General features: G+C 42.3%; 1 protein-coding gene across 2 annotated transcripts in view; it reads left to right on the forward strand.

The window, feature by feature from the left end:
- GSTO2 (glutathione S-transferase omega 2) overlaps positions 1-15,820 on the forward strand; it is a 31,791-nt gene that overhangs the window by 13,605 nt on the left and 2,366 nt on the right. The window lies entirely within an intron of this gene.

The following is a 15,820-nucleotide window of genomic DNA, read 5'->3' on the forward strand; positions in this document are numbered from 1 at the left end:
GAAGATGGCATTTGGGGAGACAGGAGAGCTGCTGCTTTAAAAAAGAAGTTCGAAAATCTTGTGAATAGAGAATTTATAGTCTATTTTAAAGATCAGCTGAATGGACCCCATCATGCCTGGTTACCTTCTCACAGATAAACAAATACTGGACCAGGGAAAGGAGCTGGGAAAAAAAAAAACCTTTGAATTCAACGATACAGTAATTGAAACATTTTCATCAGTTTCCCTTCTACCTCCATTTGGATGATGGATGAACTTTTTAAATTACAGATTGCTAGATGAAAGTATAGGGTTATGATGGAGATACAGTTCTTCTTCAGTCGGGGGTCTTTTCCAGGGCAAATGAACCAGTATTTTGTGCCATGAATTGTGCTGCAGATACTTGCATACATCATCTCATTCAATCTTTCCAACAACCTTCTCAGGTACAAATGGTACTAGTCCTGTTTTGCAAATTGGAGTGGCCTCTCTGTAAAGGCTCAGAACCAGGTACTAGGAATAAAAAAAAATTAAAGACCCTCGAGGGGCTCAAAGCCTGGACAGGGAGATAGGCTGTTAAGCCCATTTAAAACCTGGGTGTGTTGAGTGCTAGGCTGGAGACATGCATACGAGACGGCTGGTCTGTGGGGGTAGATAATGCCTCTGTTGACTCTTAGGATGAATTAGAGGCACAAGGGTGACAGCCTGGTGTGTTCGGCAAACAATAATCAGTGAGGGGTTGACAGCGAGGGAGTGATTGGTAAGAGGCGAATGTGGAGGGTGGACCAGAGTCAGATGCTAAAAGGCCTTTTCCACTGTGCCCAGGGATTTGCACTTTATTTCAGAGTTGATGGTGAGTAATTGAAGCCTGTCAAGCAGGAAAGTGGTGTACTCCTTCATGCTTTTAAAAGTATTCAGCCCATCACTTGAACCCAGGAGGGGGAGGTTGCTGTGAGCCAAGACTGCGCCACTGCACTCCAGCCTGGGCAACAGAGTGAGACTCTGTTTCAAAAAAAAAAAAAAAAAAAAGAAAAGAAAAGACAAAGTATTCAGCCCAGCTGAGCACAGTGGCTCATGTCTGTAATCCCAGCACTTTGAGAAGCCAAGGTGGGAGGATCGCCTGAGCCCAGAAGTTTGAGAACACCCTGGTCAACATGGCAAAACTCCATCTCTTTAAAAAATACAAAATGTTAGCTTGGCATAGTGGCTTATGCCTGTAGTCCTAGGTACTTGGGAGGCTGAGATGACAGGATCACTGGAGCCTAGGAGGTTGAAGCTGCAGTGAGCTATAATTGCACCACTGCACTCCAGCCTGGACAACACAGTGAAACCCTATCTCAAAAAAAAGAAGAAGAAGTTCAGCCCAGCAAGAATGTAGAGGATGGATTAGAGTGTCCAAGAGGAGGGACTGGGAAGGGACAAAGAGGACCCCACTAACGAGGATTGGAGAGGGAGGTTTAATTAGAGAGATTTTGAGGAACTAAGATGAGATGAAATCTGAGGAAGGAGTAGGAGTTATGGAGGATGGTTTCCAAGTTTGTGGCCGGTAAATGTGATGCTTTTCACTAAGAGTTTGAGGGAAGACACATTTTGTCAAATTTGTGGTGTTGATGGGATATTCATATGCGGGCAGAGCTTAGAAGAACAATGTATGGTCTCTACTGGACCTTTGGAGTGGTTTTATGGGCTAGGAGCTTTAACCAGAGAGTTTAGGAATGTCATTAGTGGTGTGGTGATAAATGTTTAACAATCAATTTTCTCTTAAAAGAGAAAGAAAAAGAAAAAGCACTGATTTATAGCATTTGCTGATTTGGGTGGTGTAAATACTTCCGTCAAGGTTAATTTTGAGCTACCAATGTGCTATTTCTAAACTCAAGAGCTGGCAAAAGATGTGGGCAGCTCCAGCATGTCACTGAATAAGAAATTTCACTTTATCTTCAATAACTGAGCCCCAGAAACACTGTTGTTAACCAGCCTCTATATAGGTAGCTTTCACTAACCAGCCTCGGTGTAGGTAGCTTTCACTGATGCTATTTAAGGACCACTGAGTACTCCACATTGTCCTAACAGGTTTGAATGTGGTTTTGTCCCATAGAATGTTAGCAAGAATTGTAACTATGGCTGGGCATGGTGGCTCACACTTGTAATCCAGGCACTTTGGGAGGCCAACGAGGGAGGATCACTTGAGGCCAGGAGTTCAAGACCAGCCTGGGCAACACAGTGAGACCATGTTTCTACTAAAAATTAAAAAATGAACTGGTCAGGGTAGTGCGGGTCTGTAGTCCCACCTTCTCTAGAGGCTGAGGCGGGAGCATCTTTTGAACCCAGGAGTTTGAGCTTGCAATGAGCTATGATCATGCCACTGCACTCCAGCCTGGGTGACACAGCAAGACTCTGTCTCAAAAACAAACAAACAAAGAATTATAACTACAATGTAGGAAATACTGAAATCTGAAAACATGACCAATGAACTTGAATTATGCGATCCGTTCCTTTAAATGCCAAAATATTTATTCCATGAGATTCTAGTGAAATTGAAATTTATCAGAATAATTCTAATGGAGAGGATCTCCTGATTTATGTAACTCTTTCACATTGTTTTGCACAATCAGGATTTTTTGTGAGCTAAAAATATATTAAATAGTCATTGTCTTTCTGAGTGATAAGCAAGCCAAGATTTCATGCATAATCTTCTGCTATGTTATCCTGAAACAGAAGGCTCAGTTAACCTTTTGTGGCCTTAAACTCTGACACTTTCTTCTTTTGAAATAACTGCCTTGTCTAACTTTTTAAGTTTTTTTTTTTTTTGCTTGTTTTTTTGTTTGCTTGTTAGTTTTTTAAATCTAGTTTCAGGTGGGTTCAGCGGCTCATGCCTGCAATCCCAGCACTTTGGGAGGCCGAGGCAGGCAGATCATTTGAGTCCAGGAGTCCGAGACAAGACTGTACAACATGGCAAAACCTTATCTCTACAAAAAATACAAAAATTAGTTGGATGTGGTGATGCATACCCGTGGTCCCTGCTACTTGGGAGGCTGAGGTGGGAGGATCACTTGAGTCCAGGAGGTCAAGGCTGCAGTGAGCTATGATCATGCCACTGTACTCCAGCCTGGGTGACAGAGTGAGACTTTGTCTCCAAGAAAAAAAAAAATTAAGTTCCATCAAAATCAAAGATTTATTGTGCTTGTTATATAACCACATTTTTCTCTAATATCTTTTACAGTTCTTTGAGATATATTACTGCCACTTTTATTATCGAACTAGCAGCCTGCTCACTGGCTTTCCTGTTCTGAACATTGGCATGAGTTTTAAAACTATGACACTTGTCTTGTCTTGCTGCACTTTATGTCTTCAAGCAGATTTTCTAGCCCTTACTGAATCATTACTCTAAGCAGCACACATTTTTTAGTTTTATTCTTTTTCAGGTATTGACTTTCCCATTTCAGAATGGGACTTGAGCCAGGCTTCATTTGATCTTTGTGGATTTGAATGTGGCAGGACCTCTTGGTGTCACTGTTTATCTGTGCCTTCCAAAAATATTTTCATTATGGAAGTAGTCAAATCAAGTCCAAGTGCAGTGAAAGGTGGATTTGGTCAGATTTCCTTGAGGCTTTGGAGTTTTGCTTTAAATCTAGAAAGTGTTCGTGGCTTATGAATTGGTTCTGCACTCTGACTATTGCTTGGTCCTTTCTTCGTCATCATCAGAGCTCCATAAAAGAGAGCGGGGAGGGATAACATAAATAATGCTGAAATAGCCCTGAGGGATGAGACCGGGCCCAGCAACTGAAGCCTTCGTCTGCCCGTGGCCACAGGGCACTTTATGGTTTTGCTTCTTGTCATTCAACCACCTGCCTTGGGGTGCTTCACTTTGCATTTCCATGCAGAGTTTCCCGCATTGCCAAATTTGATCATGTGCCTTATGTGTAGCAGTTTGCATGAGGTGGAATTTGCATAAATTATGTGTGCATCACCCAGGAACATCTGTAGTTAAATACTTTATTGATTCTAAATTTTGCCCATAATCTTAATTTTTTAATTATTTTATTTTCTTTTCCTCTTTTAGAGATTGGGGTCTCTTTCTATTGCCCAGGTTGGAGTGCAGTGGCACAGTCATGGCTCACTGTTGTCTTGAGCTCCTGGGCTCAAGCAGTACTTCCACCTCAGCCTCCCGAGTAGCTGGGATTACAGGCTAAAGCCACCGAGCCTGCCTCCATTATCTTAATTATTATTATAATTATTTTTTTGAGTCAGGGTCGCACTCTGTCACCCACATTGGAGTGCAGTGACACAATCACGGCTCACTGCAGCCTCAACCTCCTGGGCTCAAGTGATTCTCTCACCTCAACCTCCCGAGTAGCTGGGACCACAGGTTCAGGCCACCATGCCCAACTGTTTTGTTTTTGTTTTTATTTGTTTTAATTTTTTGTGGAGACGAGGTCTCACTATGTTGCTCAGGCTGGTCTTGAACTCCTAGGCTCAAGTGATCTTCCCACTTCAGCCTCCCAAAGTGCTATGATTACAGGCATGAGCCACTGCACCTGGTAATCTTAATTTTTAAACTGTTCTTTCTTCTCATCAAAAAAAGACATTTATTCAAGTTAGATTATATTGTCTTGGTTTAGTTTTGCTTTTGCTCTTTCTTAATTTTTATTAATTTCCAGTGATGAAATGATTTATATATTGTTTAATTGTTTCTCCTTTGATATCACCAGGATAGGAAGAAAAGAAAGTTTATACCCGGTTAATTTGTCACTGAAAACAATTTTCTGTATCCTTTTATATATAGTAGACTAGAAGCTAAATTTTTTATCATCTAAGTTAACATGTCTACAAACTAAATTCATTATTACTAGCTATTTTTAATAACAGTTATTGAGATATAATTCATATGCCACAAAATTCACCCTTTTCAAGTGTACAATTCACTGGCTTTTAGTATATTAAGGGAGTTGCGCAACTATCACCAGTATTTAATTTCAGAGCATTTTTTTATCATCCTCCAGAAAAACTGCTCACTTGTAACCTGTCATTTTCCATTTCTTCTCAATCCCCGTGGCTGTACGCAGCCACTGATCTGCTTTCTGTCTCTATGGATTGACTTATTCTAGACACTTCATATAAGTGGAATCATACAACATGTAGCGTTTCATGAGCTATTTTCACATGCCATGATGTTCTTAAGGTTCATCCTTCATTCTTTTTTATGGCTAAATAATATTCCATGTGTGAATACGCACATTTTGTTTATCCACATCTGGGAAGGTTGCACTCTTGGAACTAATATGGATAATGTTGCTGTGAACACCGTGCAGGTTTTTGCATGAATATACGTTGTTATTTCTCTTGGATTTGCTAGCTGATTTAGCATGTTTACTAACATGCCATTTTAGTTGTAACCACCATTCTTTCACACTTGGGAACTGGTTATCCCTGACTCAGGATGCCTCGTTAAGTGTATTAGTGCTGTTGCTAGTTGGGTTACTTCCTTCATCATCCAATTCTGACAGCTGCTAATATTTGCTGTGCTTCTTTCAATAGCCTTCTGATATACCCTTTTCCATCACATAAATAATAGAATAATAATTATTCTTATTATTTAAAAATTAATTTTACTCTTCTCCAATTATAAAGTAATACTTGTTCATTAGAGAGAATTTGGAAAATACAGGAAAACATAAAAACTAAGGAAAAAAAATTATAATCCCACTACCCAGAAACAACCACTGTTATTATCTTGGGGACTTTTTTGGTTTTGTTTTCTGTCCTTTTCTGCTATGTATATTTTATGTAGTTGAAACTTGGTTACTATTATGATGTAAATATTCCCCACATCCCCTGCCATTTTATTTTGAGACAGGGTTTTACTCTGTTGCCCAGGCTGGAATGCAGGGTGCAATCACGCCTCACTGCAACCTCGAACTCCTGAGCTCAAGGGAGCCTCCCAACTCAGTCTCCTGAGTAGCTGGGACTACAGGCGTGTGCCACCATTCCTAGCTAGTTTTCTTTTTAACTTCTGTAGAGACAGGGTCTCCCTCTGTTGCCCAGGCTGGTGTCGAACTCCTGGGCTCAAGTGACCCACCTGTCTTTGCCTTCCAAAATGTTGGCATTACAGGTGTGAGCCACCACACCTGGCCAATTTTTATAAACTCTGTAAATGCTTATTTACATGTATAAGAGTGTTTCTTAGAGCAGCAGCATTATTTGTGATGATGACAAATTAGGAAACAATATTCATTAGATGGTGAGTGGTTAAGTAAATCATGTCTGTCTTGTGGAATTCTGTGGAACGGCTGAAAATGAATGAGGTAAATCTATGTGTACTGACATTAAAAGATTGCCTAGAAATATTAAATGAATCACACAGTAATACAGGTGGTATGATCCCATTTTAGTAGAAGAAAACAAAACTGAACCATGCAGGTGTGCACATACATGTAAATAAGTGGCTAGAAAAGTATCTAGAGAGAAACACATCCACCTCCTAGTAGTGTCTCACACTGGGAAGGGGACTGATTAGAATTAGGGTGGGTAAGAAAAGTGGTTAAGGGCAGGGACCGGGAGGGAAGATTTTGCCTTTTACATTATTTTCTGTGTTTGATTTTTTTTTTAATGATGGGAATGTATTTCTGTATTAAATATGTAAGTTTTAAAAGTAGAAAAAAAGCACTTTTTTTTTTTTTTTTTTTTTTTTTTTTTGGGACGGAGTCTCGCTCTGTCGCCCAGGCTGGAGTGTAGTGGTGCTATCTCAGCTCACTGAGAGCTCCACCTCCCGGGTTCATGCCATTCTCCTGCCTCAGCCTCCCAAGTAGCTGGGACTACAGGCACCCGCCACCACGCCCGGCTAATTTCTTTTTGTATTTTTAGTAGAGATGGGGTTTCACGGTGTTAGCCAGGATGGTCTCCATCTCCTGACCTTGTGATCCGTCTGCCTCGGCCTCCCAAAGTGCTGGGATTACAGGCGTGAGCCACCGCACCCGGCCGAAAACACTTTTAATGTCTGCATACTTTGCCATGTTTATAAACCATAAAGTTATTTATCCAGCACACTAATTAGGAGTGTTTAGATGGTTTTCAGTCCTTTACCGTTTTGAACGGTGCTGCAGGGAACATCAGCTTCTTTGCATAAAAAGTATTTTCTCTATTTTAGAATATGTTCTTAAGCTGGACTCTCAGGAATGGAATTACCAGATCAAAGGGTATAATGAGCACATTGGAGGCTTGGACTGTATTTCACTAAATTGCTTCCCAAAAGACTTGTGTTGTTTGCCCCTCACCAGCAGTATGTGAAAATGCTCTTTGCCCTATATCCTTTTCACTGGTGGAAGAGTTCATTCAAAAAGATATTTGTTTGTTGAATAATATTTGCTGTGGAGATACACTGTAGTTCCTCATTGTTGACTTAATGCATATTTCTTTGATGGCCAGGGAAGTGGAAGGTTTTCCCGGAAGTATGTCATCTCTTGCTCCTGGTCTTGTAAAATTTGTCTGTTCAGTTCAGGGGCTTTGCCTATCTGGCCATCAGAGTCTTACTAATTTTCTTTGTTGATTTGTAAAAGTTCCTTTTAAAGCGTTCCTTGTATAGAAAAGAGATTTGACTGGTTTTAAAACACATTTTTGTTTTCTTTTGACTTTTAATTTGGCTTATATATTTTTGCATATGGAAGTACAGCATTTGAAAGTATTGTGCTATAAGGCTTTCCTGCTATGATTTCCTCCACTGTTTTATGTGTAGGAAGTCCTCTCCCCACTTCAGAGACTTGAGAAATATTCATTTATATTTTCATCTACCACCAATCACTTTACAGACATTTGACTGGTCAAGCATTACCCTCCTAGCTTTTCCCCCCACACTATCTTACAAATATATTGTGATTTGTTTTAGTTTTTGTTTTTTGTTTTTGAAACAGGGTCTCACTCTGTCACTCAGGCTGGAGTGCAGTGGCATGATCATGGCTCACTGCAGCCTCGACCTCTCGGGCTCAGGTGATCTTCCTACCTTAGCCTCCTGAGTGTCTAGGACTACAGGCACCACCATGCCTGGCTAATTTTGTGTATTTTTTGTAGAGATGGGATTTTGCCATGTTGCCCAGACTGGTCTCGAACTTCTGGGCTGAAGCGATCCTTCCACCTTGGTCTCCCAAAGTACTAGGATAAAAGGTGTGAGCCACCACACCCAGCCCTACAAATATATTTTGAAGATACGAATTAAGCTCATTAAAAGGATGCCAGCATAGAATTTTCAGAGTGGTCCTTTAATCCCCAAATTTTGACAGTTGTATTCTGCACCTGCATGGAGGATCTAGGTCATAACTGATGGGCAGCAGGAGGGGCATGTTCTGCTGCAGGTCCTCCCTCTAAGGCTCCTTCCCAGAGGAGAAAATGGTCTTAAATATGCCCTAGGTTTGTTCCACACCCTAGGTTTGTTTTACAGGGAACTGGGTCATCACATGGTTAGCTCAGCCTCAGCTATATCATTTTAGCAGGGATCTGAGATTTGAAATCTTAAGAACCTCCATTTATCTTTTATGAGCTCAAAACATTTCTGCCCTGCAAAAGACTTGAATAGACATTTCTCAAAAGAAGACACACAAATGGCAAACAGACATATGAAAAGGTGCTCAGCATCATTGATCATCAGAGAAAGGCAAATCAAAACTACAATGAGATATCATCTCACCCCAGTTAAAATGGCTTACATCCAAAAGACAGGCAATAACAAATACTGGTGAGGATGTGGAGAAAAGGGAACCCTCGTTCACTGGGGCGGGAATGTTAATTAGTATAACCATTGTGGAGAACAGTTTGGAGGTTCCTCAAAACACGAAAAATTGAGCTACCATATGATCCAGCAATCCCACTGCTGGGTACACACCCAAAAGGAAGGAAATCAGTATATCAAAGAGATACCTGGACCCTTATGTTTGTTGCAGCACTGTTTACAATAGCTAAGATTTGAAAGCAACCTAAGTGTCCATGAATAAGGAATGGATAAAGAAAATGTGATACAGGCCGGGTGTGGTGGCTCATTCCTGTAATCCCAGTACTTTGGGAGGCCAAGGCTAGCGGATCACTTAAGGTCAGGAGTTCGAGACCAGCCTGGCCAACACGGTGAAACCCCGTCTCTACTGAAAATACAAAAATTAGCTGGCATAGTAGTGCATGCCTGGAATCCCAGCTACTCAGGAGGCTGAGGCAGGAGAATTGCTTGAACCTGGGAGGCAGAGGTTGCAGTGAGCTGAGATCACACCACTGCACTCCAACTTGGGTGACAGAGTGACACTCTGTCTCAAAAAAAAAAAAAAAGAAAAAAGAAAATGTAGTACATATACACAATGGAGTACTATTTGGCCATGAAAAGAATGAGATCCTGTCATTTGCAGCAACATGGATGGAACTGGAGATCATGTTAAGTGAAACAAGCCAGGCACAGAAAGACAAACATCACATGTTCTCACTTATTTGTGGAATCTAAAAATCAAAACAATTGAACTCATGAACATAGAGAGTAGAAGGATAGTTTGCAGAGGCTAGGAAGGGTAGTGTGAGCTGGCAGGGAGGTGGGGATGGTTAATGGGTACAAAAAACACAGAAAGAATGAATAAGACCTACTATCTGATAGCACCACATGGTGACTATAGTAAATAATAACTTAATTGCACATTTAAAAATAACTTAAACCGTGTAATTGGGTTGTTTGTAATTGAAAGGATAAATGCTTGGGGGAGTGGATACCCCATTCTCCATGATGTGCTTATTTCATACTGCATGCCTGGACCAAAATATGTACCCCATAAATATATACACCTACTATGTGCCCACGAAAAATAAAATTAATAAAAGATTTCTGCCCTGGAGTTGAGTACTTTTCCACTGCTTCTGGAAAAGGGCCAGTATTGCTGATGTACTGGCGTGTTGCTTTGTGTCTTTTTAGGGGCCACAGAGGGTGGAGGATGGCTTCTGCTTTTTTGAGGGGCAGAGAGTAGGGGATGACCTCTGCATTTTCAGAACGATTTTCATGAGGAAAAACTCTTTCTTCCTCCTCCAGCAAGTACAGCAGCCCCCACTGGGAGCCACCACACTGTTTCGAGATTGGGGGCCTGGGATTTCTTGGCAATGGTGTAGATGGTGGTGAAGGTGAGGTGGCCGCTTCAACGTTTGAAGCTCAATTATTGAGGCTGAACCAAAGAGTTGAAGACTGGAGCTCTCTCGAATGCCTGGTTTGGAGACGTCTGGGATTCGCTTCTCCTAATGATCTTGCTTCTCTCGCGAAAACTTTGCAGATTTCTTCATCCTCCGGTTGAACGTTCTTGGGGAGCCGCAGCCGACGCGCCTCGCACTGATGGCCACCAGGGGGAGCCCCGCGCGCTTCCTCCTTCCCCTTGTGTTCCAGGGCGCACTTCAAAACGCTGACGTTCTCCTTCGTCCCTCTGGGGGCGCCCGAGGGGCCCTCGCAGAAGATGAGGTGCCTTACCAGCCAGGCTTCTCGCGTGCAGGGCTTGGGAACAGTGCACCCCCATCCTACCAAGCAGTCCCTTCCTCTTCATTTGCATCGCGTCCGTAGTCTTATTTTTCAGTGAACTGGAGAACAGAAAATTTTAAAATAGATTTTTCTAATATTCCAGAAGGTCAAACACCTTTCTGCAAAGTATCTAGCATACTAAAGGGGAAGTAATTTTACATGTCTGGAAAGTACCATGTTTGCATTAGAAAGGAGCTCTTCTATTGTACTAAAGTCTCCAACAAACCTCTGGAACTCTTAAGCCTGAATTGAAAATGTGTCAATGTTTTCAGAAAATCTGAGGCCTAGAAGCTAGAGCCTCAATTCCCTCCCCTGCCATTTGTAGAAGCCTTATAGGGGATATCTGGGGTTTTTGAAGAAAAACGCTTTCTAAGTAGGCTATTTTGCTTTGCTTGTTCATACAAAAGACAGTGGTTCTGAAAGTGAGGGATGCCATTGTGAGGGAAGCTATTCAACATTAAGAATGGCCAATATCTTTTTTTTTTTTTTTTGTCTTTTGAGAGGGGGTCTTGCTGTCTTTGTTGCCCAGGCTGGAGGGCAGTGATGTGATCATAGCTCACTGCAGCCTCGAACTCCTGGGCACCACTACACCCAGCTAACTTTTTTATTTTTTGTAGACACGGTCTCACTATGTGCTCTAGGCTGGTCTCGAACTCCTGCCCTCAAGAGATCCTTCCACTTTGACCTTCCAAAGCACTGGGATTACAGGCGTAAGGCACAGTGTCTGACCACCAATATCTTTTTTTTTTTTTTTTTTGAGACAGGATCTCACTCTGTCACCTAGGCTGGAGTGCAGTGGCGTGATCACTGCTCACTTCAGCCTCTACCTCCCAGGCTCAGGTGGTCCTCCCACCTCAGCCTCCCAAGTAGCTGGAACTGCAGGCACAGACCACGATGCCCAGTTAGTTTTTTTGTAGAGACAGGGTTTTGCTATGTTACCCACGCTGGTCTCGAACTCCTGGGTTCAAGCAATCTGTCCACCTCAGCCTCCCAAAGTGCTGGGATTACAGGCATGAGCCACCATGCCTGGCTGTATCTTTATATGTGATATATAATCAGGTGGGAGAACTCAACATGGAATTCTTTAAAAGGATGGATTGGATATTAACATAACTACTACTAAGTGGATCTAGATCTAACACCCATTTTTCATTCCATTTCTGATGATAAAACACTTAAGAAAGACAAGACATTGGATGTTAAGTCTGTCAGTTTATTTTGCCTCTGCCTCTATCCTAAAATTTTTTCAGAGGGGTAAATGCAAGGGACTTGTTTTAAATTGAGTACAAGAAAGAACTATTTTAGTAAAGTTGCCTGAAGATCTGCTCATCAGTGGAATAAAACAGGAAGGAGAGAATTCTGATAAGCTCTTTCATAATGACTATGTTGGAATGTCTCATCCCTCTGTCAGTTGCTTTGGCTTGAGCTTCTGATTCAGAGAGCATGAAAGGGTGAGACTAAGGAGGAAATTCTTTTCACAGAGAAGCTCAGAGCCGAACCAATCCTTGGCTGTAGAGAAGGAGGAGCTTTCAGAGTTTGCTGGTTCCAAGCTTTTTTCTGTTACTTAAATTTAAAGCTGGAACAGAAGGTCAAGAAACAGGAAGGAAAACCGTATCAAGATATCAAGTCATGGTATTCTTTTTCATTCTTACAGAAAAGAATTCACAAGAGACTTGAGGAAGCTTTTTTATTTTTATTTTGTTTTGTTTATTTATTTATTTTAAGATGGGGTCTCACCCTGTTGCCCAGGTTGGTCTCAAACTTCTGGGCTCAAGTGATCTGCCCACTTCGGCCTCCCAAATTGCTGTGATTACAGGCATGAGCCACTGCGCCTGGCCAATTTTTTTTTTTTTTTTTTTTTTTTTGCGACAAGGTCTTTCTCTAGAGTGCAGTGGCATGCTCACAGCTTAGTGCAGCCTTGACCTCCCAGCCTCAAGCGATCCTTCCACCTCAGCCTCCTTAGTAGCTAGGACTACAGGCATCACTAGGACTACAGGTGCCACCACCACGTCCAGCTAATTTTCGTATTGTTTGTAGAGACCGGGTTTCACCGTGTTTCTCAGGCTGGTCTCAAACTCCTTGGCTCAAGCAATTTAAGGAAGCTTTTCATTAGAGTCTAAAAATACATATTTGAAATTGAATGACACAGGGTTGACACTAGTCAGAGAATTAGGAAAATGTGATATGCGTGTTAGTTCCAGTGCAAACCAGAGAGCCCGTTAACCTCCCTGGGACTGGGTTTCCTCCTCTACACAGCAAGGCTCCCCTGTCCTTCCCCATGGGAGACAAGAATCACATCACCAGCATGTTTTCCTCTCCCCTTTGGCTGCCAGGAAACTCAAGAGTCAAATTCAAGGCTTTATTGAAGGAACTCTGCAGGACCCAGGACGTGATATCTTGATACTGTTTTCCTTCCTGGTTTTTGACCTTCTGTTCCAGCTTGTGTTTTCCCTGATTATAGCATTTTATTATTTTTCATATTTAGTATGTAGTGCACATTTTTACACTACACTTCTAATCCTTTGTGTAATGATCATGGTAGAAATAAATGGTGAAATGAGGAGGTCACACTTAGATGAGTTTCAGGAGTCCTTCCAGTCCCAATTTTCCAGGATTCTTAAGGGGAAAAAGTAATTTTACATGTCTGGAAGGTTCCAGGTTTGCACAGAAGGGAACTCTCCTATTGAGAGTCCTGAGGACTTCAGCAGACCTCCAGGGAGGCCTGTCCAGGATGTTCTCCTACGTCTGTAAAGGAGTGAGCACTTTGTGCTAGTTTAGGGAAAGACAGCTTTTCTGTTGGGATTTTAGACTTACCCTGCTTGAAATTGGTGGAAAAATACCTGTCTGGGATGGGGCTCAATAATCTGCAGCTGTATTAGGAAATGCAGATAGTTTTGATGTGGGTGGTTTCAAGACATATTTGGAAAATGTGAGGGAAATGTGTATGTGCATTTGCTGAGCGGGGGACTGGTGAAGGATCACCGATCCGTTTATTCCTAATGCTCATCTCAGCTTTTTATTGTGCCGAGTACCTTGATAAGGCTTGGGTTATTTTATGAGTGTTTATATATAAATTGATAGTGTCCATTAGATCATGTATATTTAGAGGCATGCTCCTACTTTGAGTAAATGGAAAGCTTTAGAGATATACACTAAATAAACATCAGTTACTAATTAAAAATTCCCTCATCACTTTACCAAAGGACCCACCATGGGTTCCATTAAATGTCTATTTATGGTTTGTTTTGACAAAGACTTTTCCAAGAACACCTCTGTTGTGTAAAGCAGAAGAGCTGTGTAGATGTTCCAGAGTCGCTTGGTGTAAATTTGGTTCTGATTTGTGCCATGAAGCCCAATAACAAACTGGAGGCACACATTTCAAAGCCAGTGGTAAGAGTTTGAGTAATGATCATCTATTCCTGAACATAAAGTCTGGAGCCTTCTGGAATCCATAAAAATGGAATGATTTGTTCCTTTCCCCTCTAACCAAATTTTATTCATACCTGGCTATAAATAGCTTCTGTTTTGAGTTTTCACTGGTCAGACTCTGCTGTTTTAGTGCCATCCTGTTAGCTTCCTTGAACAAGGTAATGCCACCTAACATGTTTTTTCAGACTTCCAGGACAATGATCGGGGGACTTCTCCATGCCACACTGGGAGGTGTGAAGGCGTAGGCTTTAGGGCAACCCCTCTGAGAAGGGGTGGCAGGTGGAGGAGCCCATTGATCCTTTCTATCAGGGATGGATTTGCTTTCTGTGGGTGTCACCTTCAGGGGCCTGTGTTCCCACTCATCACAGGAGCTCACATTTACTCAGTGGGGCCAGAGTGTTCTTCATACATGGTGATTTTACTCCTCACCATAACCTCCGTGGTGCGTGCTAACATGACCACCATTTTGCAGATGAGAACATGGAGGCTTGCAGGGGAGGTAAGTTGCCCCGGGTTCCATGCTGAATCAGAGGTCAAGCTCAGCACACAGCACAGGACCAAGTCTGCTGGTTCCCAAGCTCACGTCCTTACCTACAACTCTGAATCACCCCACAGCAGAGTCAACAAGCTGGCCTGGCATGTGAAGAAGCAAGCCTGTGTGTCTCCTGGCTGCCAGTGCCTTCCCTGCCCCGGGACCCTAATCCACAGTTTGATTCTGGTCCTTTTGCCCTCTGTCCCTCACCAGAACCCTGATATTTCCAGATGAAAACACGAGTATAGCTTATTTCCACAACTCACCTGGGCCCAGCAATCAAGATCTATAGCTATAGGGAAGTATTGAGTTGATTATGAGTTATATAGGTCAAAATGAGTAGCTTGCTTGATTGAAGCAGGTAATTCGTGCCATACTTTTCTCTTTGGGAAGACCTGTACCAACAATAACCTCTGCTAAACACTTTCGCTTTTTTAAATTTGCAGGTACTTTTTTGGGGCTGTCTTTGGCTGCCTGTCTGTTGAGAGTTTGTTTTCTTTACAGTCCATCTGATTTACAGTCCATCCGGGTTGATTTGTCTCATTTGGGAATGAGAAATTTTATTTTAATGCATTAAGTAATAGTGTTGAGTGGCCAACAAATGTGAAGTTTGAAAAGCTCAAATGAAAAAAAAAGTGTGATAGAAACACAGAGTTGGGGGCCGGGTGCAGTGGCTCACACCTGTATTTCCGGCACTGTGGGAGGCCAAGACAGGAGGATCCCTTGAGCTCAGGAGTTTAAGACCCCTGGGCAACATGGCAAGACCCCAAGACCCCATCTCTACAAAAAAAATGTAAAAATCAGCCAGGGGTAATCCCAGCTACTTGGGAGGCTGAGGTGAAAGGATTGCTTGAGCCCGGGAGGTTGAGGCTGCAGTGAGCTGTGATTGATCTACTGGACTCCAGCCTGAGTGACAGAGCAAGACCCTATCTAAAAAAAAAACCAAAAAAAACAGAAAAGAAGAAGAAGAACACAGGTTGGAATTTGAGGGGGCCTGTTAAATAGGATGCTCTTTCCTGCCTTAGTTTTGAATTAACTGAGAAGATAAAATAATAAGGCATGGAGATTAGAGCATCCCCTTTCTCTTTTTCTTTTTCTTTTTTTTCTTTTTTACTTTTTGCTCTTCTTGGCCAGGCTGGAGTGCAATGGCACAATCTTGGCTCACCACAACATCCGCCTCGCGGGTTCAAGCAATTCTCTTGCCTCAGCCTCCCCAGTAGCTGGGGTTACAGCCATGTGCCACCATGCCCAGCTAATTTTGTATTTTCAGTAGAGACAGGGTTTCTCCATGTTGGTCAGGCTGGTCTCGAACTCCCCACCTCAGGTAATCCACCCACCTCGGCCTCCCAAAGTGCTGGGAATAT

This window comes from Pan paniscus, chromosome 8 (genome assembly GCF_029289425.2).
Source record: "Pan paniscus chromosome 8, NHGRI_mPanPan1-v2.0_pri, whole genome shotgun sequence".
Lineage (NCBI taxonomy): Eukaryota > Metazoa > Chordata > Mammalia > Primates > Hominidae > Pan > Pan paniscus.